This window comes from Dermacentor andersoni, chromosome 6, assembly GCF_023375885.2.
Source record: "Dermacentor andersoni chromosome 6, qqDerAnde1_hic_scaffold, whole genome shotgun sequence".
NCBI classification, from domain to species: domain Eukaryota; kingdom Metazoa; phylum Arthropoda; class Arachnida; order Ixodida; family Ixodidae; genus Dermacentor; species Dermacentor andersoni.
Window position 1 is genome coordinate 123,334,321 of NC_092819.1, and position 21,190 is coordinate 123,355,510.

Below are 21,190 nucleotides of genomic sequence, written 5' to 3' on the forward strand. Positions count from 1 at the left end.
CGTCTCACAGTGCTTCCTTACACGCTCCACTGTGGGCCTCCACTGCGAGCGAGAAACCTACGGAAGTTTAGAAAAAAGGAACTTGTAGAGGTCGCACTCGTCAATTCAAGGTGTACCGTTCTCGATGGGGCACAGGTGAACAGCTGGATATAAGCTTTGGTTGTAACCCCATCTGGCTCATGTTGCCTAACACAAAGTTATCCTACAAAGTCTAATGCCACCAGTTCAAACGGCCATGATGTGAGAAGCCTGTCCTCAGACATTGGCGCATGTTGCGTGTTTACACGTTTCACGTTGCATCTTTTGCTGAGAAAGCAAGCATTACTGACTTGTTTTACTTCTTGTCGAGCCCGTTTAACCCAGTAACGGTATCGAATATGCGTTATAGTGCTTGCCACAACTCCATGTAAAGCTCTACAGTGAGCATCAGCAGCAACTAAGGCCGTGCATAGATGTTTTTGCGGTGGAATAACCCGATGCTTTTCGTCATTCGTAGCTTCCATTATTTCATCTTAACAATAACTGCCCGAAAAGACGACGAGCTGAATGTAAACAATAAACATAGGCTCTAGCTCGTCTACGTCTTTCTCGTGAAGGTTTTCTTAATATGGAACTGCACCAAAAAGCGCAGCTCTCAGTTTTGACCATTCTTCCAAGCCGGCCACCAAGTCGAAGCTTCCCGCCTTGGTCCTGGTAAGGGTAGAGGTCGCGCAGAATGGCGTGTTTTGTGACGGTGTGCCTAAGCCGAATGTGTTAAATGCCATTCGCCAATACTTCGAGCGCAACACAGCAGATCCAGCACATTTCAGCTTTCTTTTGCTTCTCTGTCGAAATAGTTCGACCGCGCGACTTTTGAGACTGCGGCATAGATCCACGAATAAAAATGCCCTGGGGCTAAAATGCCAGCAGGAATGCCAGCGCTAGTTCCCGCAGTATTCATGCCAGCAGGGTAAAGCATCACGGCTCCCTCGTTCCGCTGCAAAGCCGATGGAGCCGAACGCGAGTCAGCGCGCACTTGTTAGCATCGTTGCTGCAGGCAAGATCACAACGCGTCTTTCACGTTACTGGGGACGTTCTAAACCTCCATGTGCGAGCTACACTTGGACCACCGATACCGGGACAGCAGGCTATTTTATATAACCGTATACGTAATGACACAATGACAGGAAACGTGCTCAACATTTGAAACGTACAGCAAATTAAATTGCAGATTAAACTGCCTGCTGCAAATAAATAATTTTCTGCACACAGGAAAAGAATTTCTCGAGGACAGTATAAAATTCTGATTTCTATACCCAGCAAATACTCCATACTATCGTAAGCTAGACTGATTTAGACTGGCTATATGCAGAAGAAAACTATTGAACTGCTATAGTTGCCTGTCTATTACATGTTTTCCCAAAAGAAGGAATATTTCTGATACGACTCTGTAGGGCAGGTCAAATCATCGCCTGAGGAAGAACGTTAATATCCCTCGCTAAATCCCATCGAATAACATTCTCGGTGCAGCGTTTTAGTGTTGGTGCGGCGGTGGTAAAGATTTTAACGCAGCAGCGTTCAGAAGCCCGTGTGGCAGACAATCCCGCGTCCAGCGTCGGACGTCGCATCTGCAACAAGTTTTTGCACCACGTATACCGAGGGCTTCCATACGATGCAAGGAATTGACTGAACTAACTGAATTTCTCAAGCTAAAATACGTAGAAAATTCCTAAACTACGACTTGCACAGATCCTACTGATAATCCTCGGATTGCAATTTGACTATACAACAAAATATAATTCTGTTACACGAAACCTCAAAGAAAAATAAACACACAAACCGGCCGCGGCGTCTGCTATTTTACGTGCGCCGGGGCTTTGGGTGCGTTAGGTGGCCAGGGATCGGCGCGCCCGGCTCCTTCCTTTAACTCCAGCTGGCGCTCGCCTGCGCCGAATCGCGGCTCACGCAAGACGCCGTGATTTCACCACAAAGCTCGCCTTCGTACATAGCATATGCGGCAAGCGTTTCCAGGTAAACATTACGTTTACAGACGCTTCAGTTGCCACGAAGCGTTGCACGCAGTCAGGGATCCCTGAATGCTATAGGGCGTTCCACTCTTAAAGGCGAAGCTGAAGCGTCCTCCAAATTGTTGAAAGGGGTTTGATTTATCAGTGCTGTTCTTTGTCAGTGTTATACTTATTTGTTGCGTCTTAGCTAAGAAATGAGTGCATAACATGAATATGAATATGCTTTGCTCCATGTTTGAGGTGCCATTTGCAAAGTTCTGTACTTTTCGTGATGCGCTCCCTATATTTTCATGCTTTTGTTACCTCCTTCTTGCTTTGCGCCTGAGGACAGAGTGATGTTGGGGGGGGGGGGGGGGGGGAGGGACGGCAAAGGTTTCATCAAAGAGGTAAATATGCCGTTAGCTAGTTATTCACAATCACTATAATATTAATAAAAATTTGTTTGATTGGCGTAATAAATGGTACTTTTCAGTGGAAATAAGTGACTGAGTTATTTTTGAGTAGAATACCTGAAGCCAATACAGTATTTTATTTGCATTTGCCAAATCCTTTGTGAAAACACATGAACTGGGTATTACTCGCCAGGCATTCCGAAAGTTTGGGAATATCTCCGACGACAACATGCTGCATTTTGTATAATGGTATTATCACAAGTATGCACCTAATACTAACGCTCGGCAAGCAGACAATACTACATACTTCGGGCGTTTATATGTCGCACATCAAACACATGCCTGCAGTTTCTGATTGACCGGCACTTGGTGAAGCTACTAGTTTCACAAGATCTTGTCCACGACGCACAAGGAGAAAACAGCAACATTTACATTTCACTGGAAATATGTCCTGACAGAAATGGCGATGTAATTGGGAAAAATCGAAAGTAGTCAGTTTAAAAAAAAAACTGCTTTTGACTTGGCAACAACGTTAAGTGAAACAGCCGAAACCAAGATCACAGTGATTGATCCGACCGCGTAGATCCTCATTGTTAGGAGCACGACATATTCGGGTTTTATTGTGATAGCAATTGTGTGGAGGCTCCACGCGTATTTATACCATCTGCTACGCCATGAGTGCGAGAAAAGAGACTGATGGGTTAGTTGGTACTGCATAACTTGAGGCAAAGCGCAAAAAGCGGCGCTAGTAACAACTGCATTTTTATTGCACATGGTAATCATTATACCATAGTACAATAGGAAAATAAAGGGCCGCAATCACAACATTGATTTTTCATAGGCAAAATCACCCAGCATAGGCTAAAGCGCGGTAGGAACAAGATTTCATCTATTCAGCGTGAAGCAGATGGGCAACACACACATTTATGGTTTCGAATAACTTCGAATGCCTCGATGATCTCCCTAGTCCCTTGTACTGGGTTTCTATGTGTGAGCTGTGATTTGTGAAATAAATATTTAGAGCCCCAATGCAAACAGTGTGCGGCTAGTTCTTCAGCCGTTCCAGATTAATAAAATTGTTCGAATGTTCCCGTAAACCATCACTATGACACTTTCCCGCCTGACCAATACATTCCTTCCCGCAGTCAAAAGGAATAGGCCCCGTCACTCCTTCCATGCGCGGAACAACTCTTCTCGGTGTTTTTATTACAGCCATGGCACCTTTTCGTAGTATTATTAACTTCCACAGAGAAACTAGACAATTTGAAGGGGCTGACAAAACAACGTCAGCGCCAACACTATTCCCTATTTTCTTAAGATTATGGCCAGCTTGGTGCAAGTATGGTATCAACAACACTTTTCTGCGTCTGCTCAGTTGGGCAGAGGAATACAGGTGATCATCGCGTTTTCTTAATAAGATGCGATCAATGGCTGCCAACATTTGCAATAAATAGTGAGGTGCACTTGAACGTGAAAATTGGTTTTCGTAGTGTCTCTGTACCGGGTGATGGCATGATTTTAGAAGAGCCCTTTTAAAACAAACGTTAACCTTGCCTCGCTTAAGAAGTTTAGTTTGCGCTGATGAAAATGGTCGCCATAAATTTCCGTATAAAGTCTAAGGCGAATAAATTCGGCGCCGCCTCATATGGCGTATGTCCTTGTGAATACTTGTGAGGGTCAGCCGGCGATAGCGGCTCAGTCTGGCGCACGCAAGGGAGGAAATAGAATAGGAAGCGCGCCGTTTTCCGTCGCCCGCAAGGCTCCTCGGGGAGGGTTGGAACGGGGGACGGTGGGTTGGCTACGTCGTCCTTTTTGTCCCTCGTCTATGTATGCGCTGCAAGTGACAATTGATACCAGGGGGGGTTCTTCTCTGGGAGGCCGGGCGGCTGTACCTTGAAAGCCATCTGGGATACGAACACAGTTCATCATGCTTAGTGCTTTCGCGGTTTATAGTTCACATTTTTTCGAGAGGCCGCCCGAAGGTCAATTCGCGAGCCGCTTCTACCGTGCTTTCTCACTGCAGCGTTTTGGCAGCAAGTTTCCGCGGTGATCGAGTGAGATGTGTTGATGTTTAATTGTGCCCGTATGACACCACGCGCGGTAATTTTGTTGGTATGCCTATTTTTACAAGTTCGTACGGCCGGTGAACTTACTATCCTAATTTGCATAGCTGTGGGCACTAATATAATATCGGAATAGATACATCACCTCTCCGGAGAAACTGCCGGTTTTCTGGCTTGTTCATTTTATTTAAATTTTATGTTCGATTATGCAGCCTCGAGCAGCTTTACGGAGTTTTGAGCAAGCTATCTGGCGACTTGTTTCTGGCAAAGAAAGATTATGCTCCTGCATTTCAAGTTAAATTGTCATGGTTCATACAAAAGCTAATTCACGATACTTCCAAGCAGCCGTTGAACTATATTATTCCACTTCCGCTCTTTGAAGCTCTTTGTGATTTCACAGGACCTTTTCTGGTACCTCGAGAAGCCAAACATAGCAGGTGGAGTGGTAGTGTTCTGGCTTGGCAGGAAAATTTAGGTTTCATCAATTCATTACAGATTAGTCCTCTGCAATATCGCAACTGGGGTTTTCACGTTCGTGTAAAATAGGTGATGGCGTATTTTCTAAATTCACCTCATTGGAGTTTTCATGGCAATTTGCAAAATCCTTTGGCCAGAAGCTTTCAATGGCATGGCATGGCAAGAACTTTATTTTAGTCCAGAGAAACTAGGGTCCGAGGGCACAAGCCCCCAGGCTAAGTCGGTGGCTCCGCCCACGTAGGCACCGGTAGGCCAAAGGCTTTCCCGATGTCGTGAGCTCTCCGGACGGCCAGGAGTTGATCTTGGAGGACTTCGCTGGATATGCGCCGGCTCCAGTCCTCCTCACTGTTGAGATCCGAAGCCCTTTGGTTGGGGCACAGCCAGAACATATGATCAAATAGACACGGAGTGTGTCCACAACTTTTCCATTCCGCGGGAAAATCCCGGTCAATTTTGTTAAGCACAAAAGGTGTGGGATAAGATTTAGTTTGAATCATTCTTAATGTGACTGCCTGAGCTCGGTTGAGCTTCTGATGGGGGGTTCTTCTAGACGATTTGGACTAGCACTCCAGCGACATAAGCTATGGAAAAACATTCCCCAGATGAATGGTAGTTTAGCGGCGCTGAATTGAGCGTTTGAGAGGTTGCTGACATTCTCCCTCATTAGAGCGACAGAAAATAAGGAAGCAGCGGTAATGTTCTTCGCAGTCATTGTAAAAGATATGCTCAAAAAATTGTGCCACGTGACCTTTACAGGATTGTAAAAATCTTAAATCGTACGCTCGCAAATAAACACTGTTGGCGGGGAATTATAAGTTCATTGCTCTTTGTTGGATGTCGTAAACTCGTGTGTACGAAGGGATTCAATCTCTGATATATTCTCATATGACTACGCAGGTTGATTCCGTAGGTAAGAAATGATTGCTCAGCACAAAAAAAGACCTAGAGTGATAAGTTTCCACTAGAAGGGCAATGCACTGACTTATAAGGCAAATTTCGACAGCTTAAGGACGCCTTCATCTTCCTTACTCGATAGCTAACAGAAATGTTGCTCCAATTTCACGAAACAGCTTTCATTTTTTCTTGACATATGACGAATGTTTATTGCGCTTTTCTGAACACCAACGTTTACAGTGTTGAAAGTTTAGGTGAAGAACCCTGCAGAGCAGCAGAGTAAATTTCTTTGCATGCGTAAAGTGTTTCACCGCAGAACAGAAGCACTTAACTTGCTTATGAAATCTCTATTCCATCGCTATCTCTATCCCTGGGCTACCTCAACAATTTAGCAGGTGTGGAAAGTAACTACCGTTAGTGATCAGTGCTTAGACCACTGTATTACTAACTTTCTAATTTGCTAACGTTCTCGCTCATACAAGTGCACGACTGTTATAACGTTCCCTTACTACAGCCCTTAATTCACTGCAGGGTAGCAAATACTGCACAATGATCATGAAAAGTGACTGGCAAAAAAGTTTACAAGTTGCGGGCTTTCCCCGAGGACAGGTTCCTACTCAATTAGGGCGAATGAGGGAGTACGTCGGTGTACTGCATAAAGCGCGGGTCTAGCCAGCGCGGCCGCGCAGACCAGACTCTCCTAGACTCGCTGGCTATAGTGCAGAGGGAGTGGCGGCTAAGAGCGTGGCATCCCACCGTCTGAAACGCTGTTCTGAACAGCCAGGCTCATTTTCCGGTAAAACTGACTTCTTCGGAAGCATATGGTCTTTCTGATAGGGAGCAGTCGTATGTGTGTCGCAGGTGGATTTCACAAACTCACCGCCTTGAACTACAATGAAAGCAAGAAACTTTCGTGTACTGAGAGAGAAACATTAGCCTTCTGTCCTCTCTTTTGCGGATAAGTGCAGCGGCTGGACAATATTACCCGACGTCTACCACGTAGGGAACTTGCCGGCGTAGATGCTGTTCATTGATGTGGAAGGGGTGGAACGAGTTGTAACTATATGCGCGGTACACACGTGACACTGGCATCCCTGCAAAAGAATTAGGTTGCTTAAAGTACAGTTCATTGACGGCCTTGCAGCCTTGGGCATGTCAGGACATTATTGTTTTTCATGCTTGATGCACCGCATCGAAGCACCCGAACAAGTTTCTTTCAATGCTTGGCCGCATTGGTTGCACTGATCACGTTAATCGTAGGCGGCCCTGTACATGCGTGGCCGTTCTGATTATACACATCATTTGGGTAAAACGAGCTGTGTATTCTAATTTTTGGTTATTAAGAAAATTGTTGTCGCCATTCGTTTACATTTTCTCTCCGATCGCTCGAAGAAAAAGCTTTCTTTTTCTCTCATTTTGGATGAATTTTGTGGAGCAGCTGCGCAGAGAAAATAATCTACAAGGTGCGCGGTCGTGAGACATCGATTTCAATTGCAAATGTACGGAAAGAATGAAAGAATATGTACACCGAAGCTTTCTGTGACTGCTTACAATGCATAAGCATAACTTTGTCTGTATTGTCTCGAAAACGTGAAACGAACGCTTTATTCAGGCATTGTAGAGAAGCTTATGCAATGCCACTGCCGCTGCCGCACCGTCCAGCCCATCCGCACGCCCGGTGCGCGTACGCTACTCTGAATGGTTGGCCTATTCACGAAGTGAACAGCCAGGACGCAGCACCAACGGTAAAGAAACCCGGCCAGGTTCGCAAACAAGACCTTTGCTCCAAAGGAACGGATCCTGCAGAGACCTCCTGCTGTCCATGACGGCAAGTTTTTGCGTGCCGCTGCTGACAGTAGCGATACACGAAAGAGTTTAACGGCTTTCGCCCGCGCCACATGCGCTGCTTTCGCAGTAGTTATCAATATTTTTCTAAGTGTACCTGTTTTAACATTTTAGGAAAACAGGCGACCTTTGGTTCAAGGGTTGAGCCCGGTCTGCAATCGTCCACTTAGCACACGAAAAACTCAAGCGACCACGCTGATGGGAGGGTCTGAATCTGCTTCTTCCCTTGACGTCCGTCAAAGCAGGGGTCGGCGCATCGCGCGCGGACTGACACGCGTCTTCGTCTAGCTTCTAATTGTGCGGTGCCTGTTGCAAGGTGTGGCAGTATATAAATGATGCAATAAGGCCATACTTGCGCTTGTTTAGAAATGTCGTTAGCGCTTTCAGACAACGTGCACTACGAAAAGAAACGGTATAGGAAAATGGCTCAAATGTGCCGATTCAATTAGAATGCAAGTTGAATTGGATATTCATTGCATACTGCAATACATTACAGGGAATTGCATTTCGTCATCAATCTCATAGCGAAATTGCAAAAACGCGGGCAAATTACGATGCTTTACACTGCCGGAGTGCGAGGGTGCCAGTAGGTTCAATCACAATGGTAAATACCTATTGGCAAGCATGGAGAGAGTGAAAATAATGCAGAGAAAGGCAGGGAGGTTAACCAGAGGTAGTTCCGGTTGGCTACCCTGCGCAGGGGGAAGGGTTAAGGGGGATAAAAAGAGAAACAGAGTGGAAGGGGGAGATAGAAAGAAAGGTAGACAAGCACGAACAAAGCGCGTACACTACAGAGCGGTAGGGGGCGGCATTCTTAGAGTCTGTCGTGAAGCCCCGTGGACCGCAAGAACATTAATAGCGCGAGTAAGGCCTTCAACGCAGATGCTCTTTCGGAGAATTGGCCTAAAGCTTTCAGTTCTGAAAGTGGACGATTGTCCAACTGGTTCAGTACTCTGCACATCACTTGTCTCTCAGCATTGTACCGCGGGCAGACACAGATAATGTGCGCTAGCGTCTCGTCGATGTTACATGTGTCGCACGTGGGGCTGTTGGCCATTCCTATGAGGAAAGCATATGAGTTTGTAAAGGCAACGCCTAGCCACAGACGGTAGAGCATGGTCTGTTCACGTCGTGGTAATCTAGGCGGGAGGTGCATCCGTATGTCCGGAGACAACGAGCGAAACCGACACATGGTGAAAACATTCGAGTCCCACAGGGGCAAGGTACATTCACGGGACATCATTCGCAGCTCAGCCGCAGCGTCTGTTCGCGAAAGCGGAATGAAGACTCGTTGACCACTTTCATGTGCAGATCGGGCGGCTTCGTCGGCGTGGTCATTCCCGCTGATGTTACAATGTCCTGGAAGCCACTGAAAGATTGTTGTGTCCTTTGTCATGGCTTTGACGATATATGCGCCGAATTTCTGAGGCCAGTTGTTCATTGGGTCCGTGGCGCATTGGGCTTCGTATGCACTGAAGGGCTGCCTTGGAGTCACTAAGGACTGTCCATTGTTGCGGTGGCTTCTGCTTAATGAAATCAAGTGCAGCACGGAGGGCCGCGAGTTCTGCACCCGTCGATGTGGTCACACATGAAGTCCTTAATTTTGATTTCCTCAGATTGTGCCGGGATGATGACTGCAGCAGCAGAGCTGTTGAGTTTTACTGAACCATCTGTGTATACATGTTGCCGGAATCTGTGCACGTTGTGAATGTGCTCCAAAGTTGCTTGTTTCAAAGCTTGCAATGGCACTCCAGCTTTGTTTCTGATTCCTGGAATTGTCAGTTGCACTTGCGGCCGGTGCAGACACCACAATAGATCTGACAATCGTGTAGCGGGCGTAAATTCTGATGGCAAGTAGGACTGATGTCTTACAATAGCTTTAGCAAAAGTGAAAGTGGCCTTCTTGCTGGCAAGCAAGCAAGATGGTGTGAGGGAATCCGAGTCAGGTGTCGGATGTGCGCTCTCAGGACATCCGTATCAATGTAGACTGTCAAAGGAGCGTCTCTGGCTATGGCCACTGTCGCAATCGATGACGTATTTTTGGGAAGACCGAGACAAGTCCTGAGTGCTTGGGCTTGCACGGTCTGGAGTTTGCGAATATTCATAGTGCAAGTATCTCCTAGTACAGGTAAGCTGTACCACAGGAAGCCCAAAAACAGTGCTTTATATTGTTGCAAGATTGACGGTACTGTTGCACCCCAGGACTTCCCGCCGAGAAACGCAAGAAAGTCCACAATGGCGGCCAAACGCTTTGTCATGTACGAGATGTGAGGGCTCCAAGACAAGTCTCTATCAATGATAACGCCAAGAAATCGGTGCGTTCGTCTATATCGTATAATTTGGTCATTGATCCGCAAAGCATACGGGGCCATCGCTTTGCGAGTAAAAGCAACGAGTGCACATTTCTCAGCGGAAAGCTCCAAGCCTTGTCTTCTTAGGTATGTTGACACAGCCGTTGAGGCTTTCTGAAGTCGTGCGCGGACTTGTACACGTGTCACGCCTGAAGCCTATATGCAAATGTCGTCTGCATATACGGAGAGCTGAACAGTTTGCGGTAACGAATCAGCGAGACCAACGAACACCAGGTTGAAAAGGGTAGGGCTGAGTACTCCGCCTTGCGGTACACCACGAGTGGTATAGCTTGATGGCGTTGATACGTCTTCAGTCAAAATAAAGAAAGATCTTCCATTCAAATAGTTGCATATCCAGCGAAAGGTGCGTCCACCAATCCCTACAGCTTCTAAGGCGTCCAGAATTGCATGATGATCTACATTGTCGTACGCACCTTTAACATCAAGGAATAGGGCCGCAGTGATTCGTTTCAGATGTTTCTGGTGTTGTACGTATGTTACCAGGTCGATAACGCTATCTATTGACGAGCGGCCGCGTCGAAAACTAGCCATTACCTCTGGATAGACGTTGTAAAATTCCAAGTACCATTCTAACCGTGCAAGGATCATTCTCTCCATTACCTTGCCGACACAGCTGGCCAGTGCTATTGGATGGTAAGATGACAATTCCAACAGGGATTTGCCAGCCTTGAGGAGATGAACAAGCCGACTGGATTTCCACGTTGTAGGGACCAGGCCGTCATGCCATGATGCGCTGTATAGGCCAAGAAGGGAATCTCTGGCCTCTGGACCAAGGTTTGCAAGCGCAGAGTATGTGATGCCATCGCGTCCTGGTGACGAAGATGTGGTGACGAAGAAGTCCACGGATTGTTCTCCAGACAACCGACAGAGGTTTACGCGGGTCGAGAGACTCACAAAACGATTTCCAGCGTTGATTTTGCAGTGCAGCAAGGCGACGCTGAATTTTCTTTTGAACGCGTCTGGCCTCTCTAAGGTCGTACAATGATTTAGTCCGTCTGTACGGTCGCTCCGCACGCCGGCGGATTGCATGGAGGCTCTGTATTTCCGAATCAAATTCTGTGTATTTTTCTAATGGCCGAAATGAGCGCATAGCATCCTGCATAGCCTTGGCGATATCATATTCTAGTGTAGACGAAATGCCTTCGTGGCATGCGTCTTCCATAAGTGATTTAAACACGGGCCAATCGATTGTTCGCTTAAAATTTGATGGAACGGATTTGGTGAGGCCTTTTATCTTCAGGTAGGTAGGAATGTGGTCGCTTCCGTGGGTTTCTATATCTGCGAACCAATGGACGCAGCGAGTGAGGCATCGCGAAAGAAATGCTAAGTCTAAACAACTACTTTACGTCCGGCCCCGCAGAAACGTGGGACTGCCATCATTTTGACAACAAAGTTCATGGTCGCAAGCAAAGGACACGAGGTTTCTTCCTTTGGAATTTATCTTGTTGCTTCCCCAAAGTGAATGATCTGCGTTGAAGTCCCCAACAACAATCCATGGACCAGGTGCCGCATCTATAATGTCACTCAGTCTCTGCCTATCGAAACGACTTGATGGAGAAAGGTAAGCGCCCACTAAAGTAAACGCAAGTTTTGTTTTTTCCCGGTCAAACACACATACTGATTAGTGTCATGTGGCCGCACTGGATGAACAACGTAGGTCAGTTCACACCGTATGTAGATGATCACTTTGGTAATGTCAGTACAAGTCGATGACACATGAGGTTCATAGCCTGATATCCGGACGGGTTTCTGTAGCTTCGGTTCACAGACGAATACAATGGGGAGTCGATTGGTGAAAACGTAATGGCGAAAATCACTGCGGGATTTTAGGCCACGGGCATTCCATTGCATAATAGATGCTTCCTTGACTTGTATGAAGAACGGCTGACGTGGTAAAGCCATGGTGCTTGCTACTCGAGGCTCGCAAGAACCGGATCCAGGCCGTCCAGCACTTGTAGTGCACCTCGAGCAGATGGTGTCTGCATGTCATTTATCAACACGCGAATTACTTTCATTAGAGATTTTATTATGGCGATTACTTGCTTGTCTTGACCTCGCACGCGATCTGTGCCCTCATTGGTTCGTCGGTAGTCCACCGTCGACCTTTGTTGGGCTGGAGGACTTAATGTCGGAAGTGCAGGCCAGTCGTTTGCAGTAGAGGTATTCACTGCGTCATCAGACACCGTGTTTTTACTGTGGGTGAGCGCCTTGGGAGCACCAGCCTCAGGAAGTTTCGTCTGTCTCGCGACGGTATCAATATTTCTAGTAGACGAGGATCGTCTACGGTGACGGCGGGCACTACGCCGTCGCACTTTGGCGGCGGCCTCTCTGTGAGTTGAGTTGTCTCTCACCATTTGTTTTAGGACTTTCCGCTCTGTCTTGTGTCTCGGGCAGTCTTTCGACGATGCTTCATGGGGACCGGAGCAATTGGCACACTTGAAGTGAGTCGCACGGCAGGCATGAGCGCTGTGCTGCTCAGAACATCTTGCGCACACGGTCGAATTTTTGCATATGCCGCTGACATGCCCGATCTTCAAACAATTACGGCACTGAAGTGGTCTTGGAACGAACCGTCGCACTGGATGACGAAAGAATCCATCTTTCACGTGGGACGGCAAGCTACCTCCCTTGAAAGTTATCCTCACACAGCGTGAATCTCCTAGGCGACGGATTTCAATAATAGATACATCTGCTGTGGCGGGTTTGACCAAAATAGGCAGATCGTTGTCGTCGATTGACTCATCGACATCATAAATCACACCTGATATAGTATTGCCGTCCTGTGGTATTATCGTGCGAACATTTATCTTGCCCAGCAGATAAGGCAAGCATGGAGCAGCGCATGCAACTTAGGGGCATGAAAAGCTTGACAGACCGCAACCAATTTCTTCAAATTTCGCAAATTTTCTGGTGTCTGTTTATGCCAATAAAATTACCTTAGCAGTTTTGAACAGATTCCAAAGATTGCAGTAAACATCTGTTATCACACTTTGAGTGTAATAAGGTTTTATTCTTGTTTCCAGGTTGGGCAGGCAGGCGAGTAAGCAGGATGACTGCCCTCGCAGTTTATACAGCGGTGCAATTCAACTGCTCAGTTGTCTGAAGGGTGGTCATGGGAAGCACACTTAGCGAATGTGGTTTAACCGTGGCAGTTCTGTGAGCCGTGGCCGTACCTTCGGCATTCGAAACAGCGTCGCTGGTTGGTTATGTGCGGTCGAAGTTGCAGTTTGGTGCAGCCTGTCTCCACAGAGTGAGGCAGTATGCTCAATACGAAGGTTAGGAATAAAAGCTTCCTTTGGATTTCCTTACTTTCCCTTGCAATTTTTATTCTGTAAACATTTGCGACACTTTGTTATTTTCGTCCGTTTAGGAATTCTTCGGTCACAAACATTAGGTCGTCGTCAGAAATGACAGCGCAAACGGTATTCAGTGATCGGCGAGGGATGACAGCTATGGGAATGACACCAAACGCTGTTACGCCTGGAATATTCTTGTACTGATGTAGGTAAACAATTCCAAAAGGAGGTCTCCATTTCCTAGTTTCTTCATATTATATTGTTGTCGAATGGCATCGGTTAGGGTCCTTGTAACATTGAAAGGAGGGACAGCTCTGCAGTAATTTATGAGTGCTCTATATGCAGCACAAGACATTTAGGAAATTTTCTTTTGTTCTTCACAGAGAATTGAGCATTGACATCGGTGCGCCCCATTTTATTAGGAGGGCGACCGGTTGAAGCAATAGAACTATCCATAAAATATGTTATTTTCGGTGACGGCACCAGCCACCTACCGCGGAGCCCAACTGGGGACGGTACAGGAGCTTGCAAGAAAGACCGTCGATCGCAAGGTGTATATCGCGGCTATAGCCCCATGTGCCGTAAGTGAGGGAAGTTAGCCACACAAGGTTAACCCTACCCGAAAAGAAAGGAAGAACTGAGATGAGAGGACGGGACAGGAGAGTAAAGAGAAAGAAGAGAGAAGTGAGAGATTGAGAAGACGACAGAAAAGGGGACTGCCAATTTCCCCCGGCTGGGCCAGGCCGGAGGTGCCGTGTATGTGAAGTATAGGCCAAAGAGGTGTGTTGCCTCCGCCGAAGGGCCTTTAAGGGCCGAATACCCGGCATCCGATCAACACCCAGCATCCCCCTTTCCATAGACCCGGAAAAGCCGCGCACAGTTACACGCGGGAGCATACAAGCCTCATGTGCTCGGGTACGTGGTGTCGCAACACATCAAACGCCTGCTTTCGCGGGCGCCTCTGCTGGACATAAAAGAAGCCGTAAGACAACTGTCTGACCGCAACATTTTATAAAGAAGTTGCCGCTTATCTAACCAACGAATTCATTGCCATCATAAAGGACACGCTAGAAGTATTGGTGAAGAAGGAGAAGTTCAACAATTAGACCGCGCGCTCCTTCGTCCCACTTATTGCAATTGCCGGACGCCTTTACTACTCCCCAACATACATATACCAGGTAAACCAGGCCGTCTTATTGTTCCCGACATAAGAACACTCACAGAAAGCATCTGTCGTTACGTGTACACTATAATAAAATGTATTCGAGCCACATTTTTGTTCACGACATAGTAGACCTAAGCGTTCCTGTAGGTTCAGTTCTGTTGGCGGTCGATGTCATTTCCATCCGCACGAATATTCCCCACAGGAATCGCATCCTGGCTGTCTTCAGTGTAATAGCCATCATTGTAATAGCCCGACTGACAGGTCAACGCTCGAGATTACGCTGAAGTTTGTTCTGAAGTTTAACTCCAAGTTTAAGAGTTCTCATTATGTACAAATTAGTGGAACATCGGTGGGAACGAATGTAGGGCCTAACTATGCCAACGTCTTCATCACAGTGCTATAAGATGCATTTCTTAAGAGTGTACGAGTAAAATTAAGCTACTTTAAACTCTAGATCGCCGATATATTTATATTTGGACACATAACGAAAGAGTGGTGCTATAACGTAAAACTATTCCGAACTTTTCTATTCCAATTCTAAAATCAGCGCTACACGATTTGTCAAGAAAGTTTTGGACCACTTCCACGACACCTGTCCGCCCCATAACGTCACGAAAATGACGAAAATGTCCCATTTGGTATGATATATGCACGCTGATTATAATTGAATATACCTAAGGAAAGAAACATAATTATTTCCCATTTGAAGACTTTTTTGTCATTAGCCCTCTGCTGTTGGTGAAGCCTTTTCGGGATGCGCCCACTTCGCCTGTCTCTCAGGCTATGTCACAAAACCGCTAAAAGTCATCGCCTCAATGTGACGTGTACGCGCTACAGGCGCATTATAATGCCGAGCAAAACTGAAAAGTCATCGCAAGCTAAGTAAGGGAAAACGGACCAATCGCAGACGCCGGTACCACTATTCTGATCCGGTTGTCTGCTTTCACTGTGCTGGCTCGGCCCCACCAAACCCTTTCCCCTTGAGTATGACTCTCGCCTCGTATTTGCCAATTATATAAGAAACACTGCTCAATGTACACGATGTTATTCGCTTTGAAAGCAAAATAAGTGTCCCACTTTCAACAAGGACAGCGTTTCATTGCGATTATCAAGCACCGCTGTGGACTAACACTGGGTGCTTCCGTAGGTGGTTGCGTAAATTTGACGTTAGGAGATTTTACGTTATAGGTCCCCAGAACTCTCCACCTTCATAGGGGCATTCAACGCGGCACACCCAGCTAACAAATTCACCTTCATCTCACTCCCACCTTCATCTAGAGACTTGCTTGACGTCACTATTGATATTTCTGACGCACGCCTTATTACAAAACTCTACAAAAAGAGAAGTGATGATCACTAATTTCTTCATGTGGAAAGCAGCCACGTGCGTCATTGCAAGTCTGGGATTCCATATAGTCAAGCACAGCGCTTTAAACACATATGCTCCGAAGAAGACGATATTAATTATTATTGCAAGAACGTCAGACAGAAACTTCTCAACCGTGAAATCGAGGAAAGGTCAGCGATGATCCAAAACGCCTAGCAGCAAGACACAGCTCGAAGGACCTTCTAAAGGGCAGTAACGAGCGCAGTGGCTCGCAGTCGCATAATTTGATACTCGCGCATTCCGTGTCTGACTCAAAGGTCTCGGGAATTTTCCGTAAGCACTACAACATCCTTACCCAACGGGACAGGTTAAATGCCGTTTACCTGAGCCACTTGGTGTGGTGTATAAGTGCTGGAAAAACATAGGTGATATACTAGCGTCCTTAAATATCGCCACTTATAACCCGGCCGATTGCAGCCACTGCATTAAACCACTTTGTAAAGTCTGCCCTCGTATAACCCCTACATTGACTACATCCAGCTCAACCAGCCAATTCACGTTCCGAATAACGGCAGTTTCAACTGTGATTCGTGTAACGTAGTGTACTTGCTTGAGTGCGGTACTTGCCACATGCAATGCATAGGTCAGAGTGAAACGCGTTTCAGGACCCGGTTTAACACTCACACATCGTATGCCAAATCATAAACAAACCTATCACTCTCTAAACATGTTTACACGCCAAACTACTCACTTAACAATCTCCCAGTAAAACGACTTGAAGCTGAATACCGCACCACCCAGGACCACGAAATTCGTGAATTTTACATTATTCACAGATTTACTACTGTCTAGTCTGGAGTAGGTGAAGACAAAGGAAAAAAAAGTGTCTAACGTTAGAATAAGCACAAGAATGCTTACCACACAATGTAATGCATCTATGATTTCGTCGCTCCTTTTCCTTTTGTTTATTTTTATTTTTCTTCCTTTCTGAACATGTCCTTCTTCTGATATGTATGTATATATATATATATATATATATATATATATATATATATATTTACGTATATATATATATATCGACACGTGTACTTATTTATCCTACTGTCAGTGTTAGCATTACACCCACGAAAATTATAGTTATTGCCCAGCACAAGACGCCCCTGCATTATTGAAACCAACTGGAATATTATCGGTGGTTGTCTGTGTTGTCTGTTTTCACTGAACCTTGTGCAATCTGATTGCATCCGCGAGATGAATTGTAAGGCACGCGGACACTAGCGATTACTCTAGAACCTTCAATGAATTATGTGTAAAAGCCGACGCGCTTGACCGGCAGTACAGAATTTGACGATCGCCCTCTGTGTTCGCCGCTATCGTTGTTCTTCGACAATAGCGTTTTTTGATAGCACAGGTTCGCCCAATAAGACGCTAGTTTCCTTATTCACAGTGCTGCTGATTTCTTCACCGTTACTACTACGTTAATAAATTAAATTATGGGGCTTCACGTGACAAAACAACCATCTGATATTGAGACACGCCGTAGTGTGGCACTGCAGAAATTTGTACCTCCTGGGGTTCTATAACGTGGACCCAAATCTAAGGAGAAAGCTATCTGCGCATTTCGCCCTCATCGAAATTCTGCGGCCGTAGCCGGCATGGAATCCTGCGATCTCATGCCTCGAGCTGCGCAGCCCAACATCATAGCCTATGAGCAACCACGACGGATAATTTGCGGTTAAACACACACACACACACACACCCATATATATATATATATATATATATATACATAGTGTGTGACACGCTGACGACAAAGATATTTTAATCATCTTCGAAAGAAGACGATGTTCTGGTCTTCGCGCGCTGTCTACCATCTTGTGAGCTGCTATAATTATTGTAAGTATTCTGTAATTACACGTCTGACTGTTTTTAACCCGTAACATTTTTGGTGGAGGTTTCGGAATCATTATCAAGAAGGATTTACGCAGCGGACTCTCCTTGGCTGCATCTACAATGACAGCTCAAGGTGAGGATGCTTCGGGTCGGTCGGCAGCCACGCCCACCGTCATTCTAGCACCGACGACACTGATATTGAAGACTGGCTTCAACTATATGAGCGGGTGAGCGCCAGCAACCACTGGGACCAGACCATCGCGCTCGCTAATTTGATATTTTACCTCGTGGGCATGGCACGCGTCTGGTTTCAGACCCACGAGGAGAAACTTACCAGCTGGGACATTTGTAAACAGAAACTCAGATTTTTTTGGCAAGCCTGTTGGACGTCAGCCCGCCGCCCAAGAAGACCTCGCTTCACGTGTCCAGACGTGCACTGAATCCTATCTCACGTACATCCAGGACGTGCTCGCTCTGTGCCGCAAAGTGGATCCGAAGATGTCCGAACCTGATAAGGTTGCACATGTCATTAAGGGCATAGCAGATGATGCCTTCCATCTCCTTCTCTTCAAGAATTCTTCCACCGTGCAAGCAATCATTACCGAATGCCGGCGGTTTGAAGAAGCCAAGAGTCGCCACATTGCCCAGCCATTTCCCTGCCTTCCCAACACGGCTGCTACGTCCACCTGCGAAGACCTCCGCGGTCCGCTCACGCCCAATCGCTCTGAGGACATCCTCCATGTCATCCGAAGTGAAATAGAAGCCGCACCTCCTGTCACGACCCAAACCCATGGCCCTGACAATGGCCAGGCGACAGTCTCATTGATACAGTCTGTCGTGCGCCAAGAATTGGCCAACGCTGGCTTCACCAACCTCTGCACAGCTAATCGGCCTGACTACACTCCGTCCAGCACTGTCACACGCACCCGCAACCTGAATGCCCCAACGCGGTATCGCAACCCGGCCAAATGGCGTATTACAGACGACCGCCCTATATGCTTCACTTGTGGCCGTATCGGCCATATTACACGTCACTGCTGGTCTTCGCGGAATTCGACCCCCTGGTCCTACTACCCATACCACGGCCCTCATGGTGCTCCTCGGTTCGCCCCGCAAACGCAGCCAGCAAATCCTGGCGACACTTCTCTTCCTACCCGCTCTAGCCGCTCTCCTTCGCCACGTCACCGCTTCTCCCTATCGCCGCCATCTCACCGATCACTGTCCCCTAGCTCCTTCCAGCGCACCATTCCGGAAAACCAACGGGTGCAGCACCTGGAGGTAATGCTGCCAAACCGACTCGACACAAAAATCCTCTGTTGACCTTGCCCACACATCGGAACCTCATTAACGTGAACGTGGATGGTGTACCTGTTACTGCTCTGATTGACACTGGCGCGCACGTATCTATGATGAACGCTCAGCTTCTCAAGAAATATCTCAAGAAAGTCCTCACTCCTGCCCCTTTCCCTGTGGTCCAAGTCGCCGACGGTGGTACACCAGCCGTTATTGGTATGTGTCCGGCTCAAGTGAGTGTAGCCGGACATCATACTTCTGTTTTATTTTATGTACTAGAGCACTGCCCTCACGACCTCACCCTGGGTCTTGACTTTCTGTCTACACATTCCGCTTTGACAGACTGTTCGGCTGGTGTTGTGCAACTCGCTCTACCTGCTGCTATTAACCCTACCGATAGTGCTCCGGTACGGCTATGTTAGACAGAGCATAGTCGTCTCCCTCACCGTGCCTTTACGTACATAGGTGCCTCCCGCGTTCCACCTCCACCAGACGGTGACTACAGCGTATCTCCTAATCCGGATGTTCTGCTCTCGCATAACGTCGCTTTTCCTCGCACCGTCGTTAACATTTCGGACAACACGTCCTGCCTTCCGCTTTTAAACTTTGGACTCTGTACACAAGTACTCTTGCGCAGAATATCTCTGGCGCAAATAACGCCTGCCAGAGACTGCTACATTTCGGCTTTAACTTGTGACAACTCCTCGTGTTCAACTCTTGCTTCGCCCCCTGTCCCTTCAATCTTGAATGACCTAACAAAAGTTATTGTTCCCGACCTTCCTTACTTGAGCCCTAACCCTCAGCCACGTCCCTCTTTACCCTTCCCCCTTTCAATAAAGTTTATTACCACCACCACCACCACCGACCTTCCTTCCTCCCTAGCGTGCTCAAGAACTATGTTGCCTCCTTGCCGAATACTGGGACATATTCGACCTTGGAGAACGCCCTCAAGGACAAACATCTGTCGTAAAACATCGAATAAACACCGGTGATGCGAGCCCGATCCATCGGCGACCCTACCGCGTCTCGCCTACATAGCGACATATCATTCAACACGAAGTTAACAAGATGCTTTCTCGATACATCATCGAACCTTCTTGCAGCCCATGGGCATCCCCTGTTGTACTATTTAAAAGGAAGGATAAGAGTTGGCAATTTCGCGTCAAATATTTACACCTCAACAAGGTAACAAAGAAAGACGTCTATCCGCTAACCACGCATTGACGATGCCCTGGATTGCCTGCATGGAGCACAATATTTGTCACCCATCGACCTTCGCTCCGGCTACTGGCCAATTGCCTTCGATGAAACGAACCGCGTGAAGACAGCTTTTATTACTCCCGATGGCCCGTATCAGTTCGAAATGATGCCTTTCGGCTTATGTAATGCCCCGGCCACATTTGAACGAATGATAGACGCCCTCCTACATGGTTTCAAGTGGTCCATGTGCCTCTGTTCACTGGACGACGTGATCGTTTTTTCTACGACTTTTGCGACACACCTCGAACGCCTGCAGGCGATCCTGTCTGTTTTCAGTCAGGCGGGGCTACAACTAAATTCGTCCAATTGCCACTTTGGTCGTCGTGAAATTTCTGTGCTCGGGCATCTCGTCGATTCTTTTGGTGTATGCCCTGATCACGATAAAATACGGGCCGTCAAAGGCTTTCCCGTGCCAACATGTGCCAAGGATGTTCGCAGCTTCTTGGGCTTTTGCACCTACTTCCGTCGGTTTGTCCGAAATTTTGCGAACGCTGCCCGCCCTCTCAATGAGCTCCTCAAGAAAGACGCTGCATTCATTTGGGGCCCTGAGCAAGCTCGTGCTTTCACCGAGCTGATTGGGCTGCCTACGTCGCCGCCCATTTTCCCTCACTTTGATGCGTCAGCTCCAACAGAAGTCCGTACCAATGCCAGTGGCCATGGTATTGGAGCTATCTTGGCACAGAAACAACAATGGCGAGAACGTGGTATTGCCTACGCCAGCCGCCTTCTTTCCTCTGTGGAGAGCAATTATTCTATCACCGAACGCGGGTGTCTGGCTCTCGTTTGGGCAGTGGGTAAATTCCACCCTTATGTGTACGGCCGCCAATTCACAGTGATCACTGATCACCGCGCTCTGTGTTCGCTTTCGTCCCTCAAAGATCCTTCAGGGCGCCTTGCCCGCTGTGCT